This window comes from Erinaceus europaeus, chromosome 9, assembly GCF_950295315.1.
Source record: "Erinaceus europaeus chromosome 9, mEriEur2.1, whole genome shotgun sequence".
Taxonomy (NCBI): Eukaryota; Metazoa; Chordata; class Mammalia; order Eulipotyphla; family Erinaceidae; genus Erinaceus; species Erinaceus europaeus.
This window is the reverse complement of record NC_080170.1, coordinates 39286777-39296548: the sequence shown is the minus strand read 5'-3', so window position 1 is coordinate 39296548 and position 9772 is coordinate 39286777. Positions and strand designations below refer to the sequence as shown.

The following is a 9772-nucleotide window of genomic DNA, read 5'->3' as shown; positions in this document are numbered from 1 at the left end:
TCTCTCCATGTCTCTGTCTCTCATAATTTATGATGTATGACTATGGGGCAGAAGCCAGAGGAGACAAGAGAGACCCAGTTGTGCTCTTGAATGTGGGTGAGGTTTGATTTTGGTTTGAAGATAAAAGAAAAGAGCATCTTTCAAAGCACCAGCGGAATAATCCAGATGGGGAAGTGTGATGGGTGTGAGGAGAGAAAGGTTTCTCTTTCACCCCTCAGCTTTGTGGTGCCTCTGAAGGTGGCACGAAGAGCCTGGTTTCCAATGGAGGGCGACTGTAAAAGGCATTTCCTGCACTAACATGGGGTCATGAAACTCATCAGAGAGCTGGTCATAAGCAGTAGGTCACTAAATGAGGACCAACTGTACAGTCTGATGTATAGAATAATGAAGGCAAGGGAAAGGGCTGGACACACAAAGCCAACACTTGACTGTATCCCTGTCCCTCCCTGAGCTCCAGAGGCAGGGATGGAGTGTGCACAGAATAAGAGTTTTTTTTTTTGTTTGTTTGTTTTTTTTTTATTTAAGAAAGGATTAATTAACAAAACCATAGGGTAGGAGGGGTACAACTCCACACAATTCCCACCGCCCAATCTCCATATCCCACCCCCTCCCCCGATAGCTTTCCCATTCTCTATCCCTCTGGGAGCATGGACCCAGGGTCATTGAGGGTTGCAGAAGGTAGAAGGTCTGGCTTCTGTAATTGCTTCCTCGCTGAACATGGGCGTTGACTGGTCGGTCCATACTCCCAGTCTGCCTCTCTCTTTCCCTAGTAGGATGGGTCTCTGGGGAAGCTGAGCTCCAGGACACATTGGTGGTGTCTTCAATCCAGGGAAGTCTGGCCGGCATCCTGATGACACCTGGAACCTGGTGACTGAAAAGAGAGTTAACATACAAAGCCAAACAAATTGTTGAGCAATCATGGACCCAAATCTTGGAAAAGTGGAGAGGAAGTATTAGGGAGGTACTCACTGCAAACTCTAGTATACTTCTGCTTTCTTACTTTGGTGCCATACTCCAAACTCAGTCATTTTCTGCTTTGCGTTTCTACTTCTTTTTTTTTTTTTTACATGCATAACGTTCCCCAGATTCCCATTTAGCAATACAACCCCCACTATTTCATTCATCATTTTTCATGGACCTGTATTCTCGCCACCCACCCACCCACCCACCCCAGAGTCTTTTACTTTGGTGTAATACTCCAATTCCATTTCAGGTTCGACTTGTGTTTTCTTTTCTAATCTTGTTTTTCAACTTCGGCCTGAGAGTGAGATCATCATCCCATATTCATCCTTCTGTTTCTGACTTATTTCACTCAACATGATTTTTTCAAGGTCCATCCAAGATCAGCTGAAAACGGTGAAGTCACCATTTTTTACAGCTGAGTAGTATTCCATTGTGTATATATACCACAACTTGCTCAGCCACTCATCTGTTGTTGGACACCTGGGTTGCTTCCAGGTTTTGGCTATTACAAATTGTGCTGCCAAGAACATATGTGTACACAGATCTTTTTGGATGGATGTGTTGGGTTCCTTAGGATATATCCCCAGGAGGGGAATTGCAGGGTCATAGGGTAGGTCCATTTCTAGCCTTCTGAGAGTTCTCCAGACTGTTCTCCACAGAGGTTGGACCAATTGACATTCCCACCAGCAGTGCAGGAGGGTTCCTTTGACCCCACATCCTCTCCAGCATTTGCTGCTGTTACCTTTTCTGATGTGTGACATTCTCACAGGAGTGAAGTGATATCTCATTGTTGTCTTGATTTGCATTTCTCTGACAATCAGAGACTTGGAGCATTTTTTCATGTGTTTTTCGGCCTTTTGGATCTCTTCTGTGGTGAATATTCTGTCCAATTCCTCCCCCCATTTTTGGATGGGGTTATTTGTTGTCTTGTTGTTGAGTCTGGTAAGCTCTTTATATATGTTGGTTATTAAACTCTTATCTGATGTATGGCATGTAAAGATCTTCTCCCATTCTATGAGGGGTCTCTTGATTTGGGTAGTGGTTTCTTTTGCTGTGAAGAAGCTTTTTAATTTGATGTAGTCCCATAGGTTTATACTTGCCTTAGTCTTCCTTGTAATTGGATTCGTTTCATTGAAAATGTCTTTAAAATTTATGCGGAAAAAAGTTTTTCCAATATTTTCCTCTAAGTATCTGATAGTTTCTGGTCTAACATCCAAGTCCTTGATCCACTTGGAATTTACTTTTGTATTTGGTGAAATACAGTGATTCAGCTTCATTCTTCTGCATGTTTCAACCCATTGTTTCCAACACTATTTGTTGAAGAGACTCTGCTTTCCCCATGTAATAGTCTGGGCCCCTTTGTCAAAGATTAGATGTCCATAGGTGTGGGGCCTCATTTCTGGGCTCTCAATTCTATTCCACTGGTCAGTGTGTCTGTTCATGTTCCAGTACCAAGCAGTTTTGATGACAATGGCCCTATAATATAGTTTGAGATCTGGCAGTGTGATGCCTCCAGTTCTGTTCTTTTTTCTCAAGATTGTTTTGGCAATTCTAGGTCTTTTCTGGTTCCAGATAAACATTTGTAGCATTTGTTCTATTCTCCTAAAAAATGTGCTTGGGATCTTGATGGGGATAGCATTAAATTTGTAGATGGCTCTGGGTAATATATTCATTTTGATGATGTTAATTCTTCCAACCCATGAGCATGGAATATCTTTCCACTTCTTTGTGTCTTTTTCAATTTCTTTGAGTAGTGACTCATAATTTTCAGTATACAAGTCTTTCACTTCTTTGGTTAGGTTTATTCCTAGATATTTTATTGTTTTTGTTGCTATAGAAAAAGGAACTGATTTCTGGATTTCAATTTCTTCTAACTTAGTGTTTGCATAGAGGAATGCCACTGACTTTTGAATGTTAATTTTATAGCCTGACACATTACTGTATTGCCTGATGATTTCTAGCAAGAGCTTCTTGCTAGATTCCTTAGGTTTTTCATGTATACTATCATGTCATCTGCAAATAAGGAGAGTTTGACTTCTTCTCTTCCAATCTGTATGCCTTTAATTCCTTGTTCCTGCCTGATTGCTATGGCAAGAACTTCCAACACTATGTTGAATAGTAATGGTGATAGTGGGCAGCCCTGTCTAGTACCTGATCTGAGGGGAAATGCTTCCAGTTTTTCACCATTGAGTATGATGTTGGCTGTAGGTTCGCTATACATAGACTCCACTATCTTCAGAAATTTTCCATCTATTCCTATTTTTTGTAGTGTTTTGATCATAAAGGGATGTTGTATTTTGTCAAAGGCTTTCTCTGCATCTACTGATATGACCATGTGGTTTTTGGTCTTGCTTTTGTTGATGTGGTGGATCACATTGATTGATTTACGTATATTAAACCAACCTTGCATGCCTGGGATAAACCCCACTTGGTCATGATGAACAATCTTTTTGATATACTGCTGTATCCGGTTGGCTAGAATTTTGTTCAATATTTTTGCATCTATGTTCATCAGAGATATTGGTCTGTAGTTTTCTTTTTTGGTTGTGTCCCTGTCTGCTTTTGGTATCAGGGTGATGTTGGCTTCATAGAAGCTGGCAGGGAATATTCCAGTGTCTTCAATCTTCTGGAAGACTTTTAAAAGTAGAGGTATTAGTTCTTCTTTGAAGGTTTTGTAGAATTCATTTGTAAAACCATCTGGTCCAGGACTTTTATTTTTGGGGAGATTTTTGATAACTGTTTCAATTTCATTAGCTGTGATGGGCCTGTTCATATTATCCACTTCCTCTTTACTTAGTTTTGGAAGTTGGTAGGTATCTAGGAAATCATTCATTTCTTCCAGGTTCTCTAACTTGGTGGCATATAGTTGTTCATAGAAGCCTCGCATGATATGTTGAATTTCTGCAGTGTCTGTTGTGATATCTCCTCTTTCATTTACTATCCGATTTATTTGGGTCTTCTCCCTTTTTTGTTTTGTGAGTCTGGCTAAAGGTTTGTCGATTTTGTTTACTCTTTCGAAGAACCAACATTTACTTTCATTGATCTTTTGTATGGTTTTCCTATTCTCAATGTTATTTATTTCTGCCCTAACTTTAGTAATTTCTGTCCTTCTGGTTGCTTTAGGGTTCCTTTGTTGTTCTTCTTCTAGGTCTTTAAGATGTGCAATCAGGCTGTTTATTTGTGCCTTTTCTTGTTTCCTAATGTGTGCTTGTATAGCTATGAACTTCCCTCTTAGGACTGCTTTAGCTGTGTCCCAAATATTTTGATAGCTTGTGTCTTCATTTTCATTGAACTCTCGAAACATTTTGATTTCTTCTTTGATTTCCTCTTTGACCCAGAAGTTGTTAAGAAGTGTACTGTTGAGCTTCCACATTTTGGCACTGTTACTAATCTTTTGTTGATTGTTAAGTGTTAGTTTAATTCCACTGTGGTCTGAGAAGATGCTTGGGATGATTTCAGTGCTCTTGAATAGGCTGATGCTGTCTTTGTGGCCTAACATATGGTCTATCCTTGAGAATGATCCATGTGGATTTGAGTAAAATGTGTATTCCAGTTTCTTGGGATGAATGACTCTGAAAATGTCCAATAGTTCTAGTTTATCTATCTCTTCATTTAGCTCCCTTATGTCTTTACTGATTTTCTTCCTGGATGATCTGTCAAGTTGAGATAGTGGGGTGTTGAAGTCCCCTACTATGATTGTGTTACTGTTAATATATTGCTGTAGCTCTTTCAGTAGAAGTTTGATGTATTTAGATGGCTTCTCATTGGGTGCATAGATGTTAATAATTGTTAAGTCCTCTTGATTGACTGATCCTCTGAGCATTAAGTAGTGTCCATTCCTATATTTTTAAATCTTATCTATTTTAAAGTCTATCATGTCAGATATGAGAATAGCTGTTCCTGCCCTTTTTTGTGGGCCATTGGCTTGAATGATAGTTTTCCATCCTTTCACTTTAAGTCTGTGTTTGTCTTGTTGCGTTAGGTGAGTTTCCTGTAGACAACATATTGTTGGGTTGTGTTTTCTGATCCATCTTCCTACTCTGTGTCTTTTAATAGGTGAATTCAGGCCATTCACATTTATTGATATCAAAGATTGAAGATATTTTAACGCCATTCTTGTAGAGTTTTAGAGTGTTTTGATATATGTTCTATTTGTGGTGGTCTGGTTGTTTATAGGAAACCTTTCAGAACTTCTTTCAAGGCAGGCTTGGTGATGGTTGCTTCCTTCAACTGTTGCTTGTCTGAGAAGGTTTTGATGCTTCCATCTAGTCTGAATGATAATCTAGCAGGATATAGTATTCTTGGCTGAAAGCCTTTCTCATTGAGCACTCGATAGATATCTTGCCATTCTCTTCTGGCCTGTAGTGTTTGTATGGAGAAGTCTGCAGCTAATCTTATGGGTTTTCCTTTGTAGGTGACTCTTTGTTTTTCTCTTGCAGCCTTGAGGATCCTTTCTTTATCCTTATTCCTTTCCAATCTAAGTATGACATGTCTTGGTGTCTTTAGGTCTGGGTTAATTCTGTTTGGGACCCTCTGGGCTTCTTGAATCTTTATGTCTTTGTGTTGTCTAGACTAGAGAAATTTTCAGCTATTATGGCCTGGAGAACGCTTTCTTCCTCCCCTTCTCTTTCTTCCTCTGGTAAGCCAATAATGCGTATATTGTTTCTTTTGAAGTCATCCCATAGGACTCTGTTGTTGTTTTCAGCATCTCTTAATCTCTTTTTGAGATCTCTTACTTCTTCTTTAGTTGTCTCTAATTCATCCTCAATCTTGCTAATTCTGTCTTCAGCCTCATTGATTCTATTCTCTCTGCCCTCTACTGCTTTCTGGAGTTCATCTATTTTGTTGCCCTGCTCTGATACTGTTTTAGCTTGTTCAGCTAGTTGCCTTCTTAGCTCAGCAATTTCAGCTTTCAGCTCTCTAATAACCATGAGATTATTAGAATTTTCTTCCATATTCTCATTTGTTGTTCTTGCAGTTCTGATTACAATTTTTTCAAATTCTTTACTCACTCCTGTTATTATTTCCTTAGCTAATGTTTGGATGTTGAACTCGTTGTTTTGTGCTTCGCCCTCTGGAGGACTTTTAGCTGGACTCTTGTCCTGGTTCGAGTCTCCATTATTTTTTCTTGTTGTTTTAACCATTTTATATAAGTTAACAGTTTTTTCAATCCCTGAGTTGGAGTTCAGTGGTGTAAAAGCCTTTTTTTTTTTCCCCCTGTAGGCTATGGTAGCCTGAGAGCTTTTAAACTATCAATAGGCTTCTTGGCTTAATCAATGACTCCTGACCAAGAGATAAAGCAGGGTGTGGCAGAGATAATCCAGTGGTTATGCAAAGAGACTTTCACAGCCCTTCAGCTATGCCACCGAGTTATAGGTCTTCTCCTGAGTTTCCCGGTTAGATCTCTGTGCCCTGGTGTCCCTCCCTGTTGCTGCTCCAGATTCTGAGGGTAGTAGCAATGGAGACTCAGAGTTGTACTTGGTGAGTCTCTGGGGAGTCCTTTCCTCCCTTCAGCTGTCCCCTTGTTGGTGGAGCAGACTGGAGGTGGTGTCTCCACTGACAAACTGTTGAACTGTTAGCAGTCACTTAATCTCTCCTTAGGCCCCTCTCTCCTCTCTATCACCAGCCACGCGTGTTTGTACTCACGGGTGATTTACTGGGTTCCTGTGGTCATTATAGTCCTGTCTTGTTTTCGGTCCGGGTGGTCTCCTTTGGTATTCCTAGTTGATCCAAGAGTTTTTTTTTTTTAATGCTGGCTGATTGCCTGGTAGATAGCTAGATGAATGAATGGGTGGGCGGATAGTAGATGGATGGTGGTTGGATGATGAATAGATGAATGGATGAATAATGGATAGATGAACGGGGTGGATGATGGATAGGTAAACGAATGAATGAATGGATGGACGATGGTTGGATAGAAAATAATGTTTCAATATTAACAGATTCCCTCATTAGGGCACTGGGGCAATGGTCCATGTAGCCACAAGGGGTCGCTTCAGACCGGACACAAGCCCCACTCTCAAATTCCAAGTGAGGGCTTGGGATGGGGGGCAAGACATCGATGAGCAAGGGGTTTCCAGAAGGAAACGACTGGGGAGGAGGCCCAGGACTTCACTCCCAAGCTGACTTCATCTTCGAAGACTCTGGTCTTCTCAAAGCTAAGTTTTTGGATTCTAATAAGTCTCTCCAGATGGCTGTTTAGAACCTAAGCAGGAGACATGCTCCCAGGTCCTTCCTTGGGGTTCCCGTTCCAGTCCATGTGGTGTCCTCCACTCCCACCAGACTTGACCCAGAAATGTGGCCCTGCAGAGTGAACGATGTCTGGTGACACACCCCTCCACCCCCCACCCACCCATCCTATGACTGAATAGTACCCTCCTGACTGTATGGTGGAACCATGTCCACAAAGCCTGTCCCCACCCCACCCCACATGGTTCCAACATTGTCCTATGGACAGGATATGCACTGACCAGACATGACCAGGTGTCCCACAAGCCACCTGTGACCAAGGTCCTCTTGGAGTTGGCTGTTAGAGTCCCAGAGATGCCTGTGACCCCAGAAACAGCAGCTGGAGGAGGATGAGACCAGTCAGCCTGGATGAGGTGTCTGTGAATGCTCCCCCTGCCCACCACCACCGTGACCACCACCATCATGCCCGAGGCCACTTCCAGCCTCCCCCAAACAGTCTTTGGGACACCCCACCTCCCCTCCAGGGGACAAAGGAAGGGGCCCCTGAACTTCCAGGAGGTTAGTCCTTAGACCCCCAGGCTCGGAACCACAGCCCCCCCCATGGGTGGGTGCAGTTCCTGACTGAGCTGGGAGAAATCACACCAGAGTGGGTGGGGGTGGGGCATGGAGAAATTTAAAAAAGGAGGGGGCCTGGTGGTGGCATACTCCTGACTGTATGGTGAAACCATGTCCACAAAGCCTGTCCCCACCCCACACATAGTAATTAAGCACACATAGTAAAATGGGCCCCTGTCTCCCCACCTGCAGAGGTTCAGCTTCAGGAGCAGCAAAGCAGGTCTGGAGGTGTCTGTCTTTCTCTCTCCCTCTCTGTCTACTCCTCTCCTTTCAATTTCTCTTTGTTCTATCCAAAAAAAAAAAAAAAAAAGTGGAAAAAAATGGCCGCCAGGAGCAGTGGATTCATAGTGCTGGCACCACCCACCGAGCCCCAGCAATAACCCTGGAGGCAAAAAGAAAAAAGGAACAACCCTGAACAACACCAAGTTCCACTGGCAAATTCAGGAAATGTAGGGTCCTGACTAGAGTGGGGGTGTCTCTCCTTGGCTCTAGTGCCTTCCCTGATATTTCTAGGGTAGGGGGTGGGGAGGGAATCTGAAATCCAAGGTGTCTGGATGCAGAGGAAAAGAACACCAGATCAGACACCACTGGGGACTGGGAGCTTTTCTGCTTGCAAAGAGTTTGCCTGGTTTCGCCTCTTACAGAAGTGGCTACAGGGAAGTTAACCTCAGGGTCCTCCTTGGCCTCCCCATGACCCTGTTTCCAACACCCAGGTGGCTTTTTATCACCATCCTTGTTTGACTCAGGAAGCTGAGAGTCAGGCCAGGGATGGTCTTTTATTGTATTCTAAAAATAAATAATAAAAATAAAACTAGGTTCCCAGTGGGTTGGAAAGAGAGATAAGCCTTTACTGCAGGCAAGTGAGATGTCCTATCCTGCACTCTCTGAAGCACACACTCTCACAACACTATCATACACACAGGTTCATATAGACTCTTCTTTTGTGCACACACTCACATAATTCACACTATCTCTCTCTCACACACACACACACACACACACAGAGAGAGATCCTCACTTAGATCAGTGAGGTTTCTTTGTTTTGTTTGTTTTAATTTCTTATTATCGTTATTTTATTTATTGGATAGAGACAGAAACTGAGAGGGAGAGACAACTGCAGCACTACTTCACCACTCGTAAAACTTTCCCCCTGCAGAACATACACACACCACACACATTCATTCACTGCTATCCTGGCTCCTCAGGCACCTTGCTCTCATCTCACAGAACCCCAGCTCAATCTCACCCTGGCCCCACAGTCTAGGAACCACCTTCTCTCTTCAAACATCCACCCAGCTCCCCTCTCCCCAGGAAGTGGCCCCACTGTGCTCTGAACCAGACCACAGGACAGGGACAGGACATCAGCCCCTCATATCGAACACACTCACAGACTCCTAGGCACAGTGTGAGCTCAATGTCCCACCCAAGGGTGCTGGTGCTGGCGAGTTGCAGGTGTGGGCAGGGAGGCAGTGGGGCACTGAAGCCCTGAGCCTATAGGACCAGGCTCCTCCTGGATTGGGGAAGGCTTCACCCCAGGCTGAGCCTTCCAGCCAGCCAGCAACCTTCTTCATTCAGGAATGTGGGGAGCAGTGCCTTTGAACTCGCACTTCATTTACAACTCTCCCACCCCCAGTTAGTGTGATCACATGTCATGAGCAGGCCACCCTCCCCTTCCCCCTCTCAGGGCTTGCCCCTCCTGAACCCACCTGGACTTGTAGATCCTTTTCCAGACAGTGTCCCTTGGTGAAATAGGGCCTTTTCCAGTCCTTGTCCCACCCCTTTCCCCCCCTCAAAAAAGGGAGGGAGCAGGGGAGATTGCAACTCATTTCCTGTTGGGAGAGAACATTTGTTCCCAGAGGAATTATTGCCTGCTCCCCTCCATCTGCATTCCTGCATCCAATGCCAGACCCCTACTCCCACATACTGGACCCCAAGGGGCTGGCTTAGAGTTATCAGCTCCCCTCCTTGGAGCTATGTCCTGGGTGCTAAGGGGTTGACACCACTC

General features: G+C 43.7%; 1 long non-coding RNA gene across 1 annotated transcript; it reads right to left on the bottom strand.

Moving 5' to 3' along the window:
* Positions 1-507: 507 nt before the first annotated feature.
* On the bottom strand, positions 508-9510 carry LOC132540186 (uncharacterized). Its single transcript, XR_009551406.1, has 3 exons — positions 9474-9510; positions 7434-7531; positions 508-871 (listed from the first exon to the last, which is right to left on the bottom strand). It is a non-coding gene; the product is annotated as an uncharacterized LOC132540186 (long non-coding RNA).
* Positions 9511-9772: the final 262 nt, after the last annotated feature.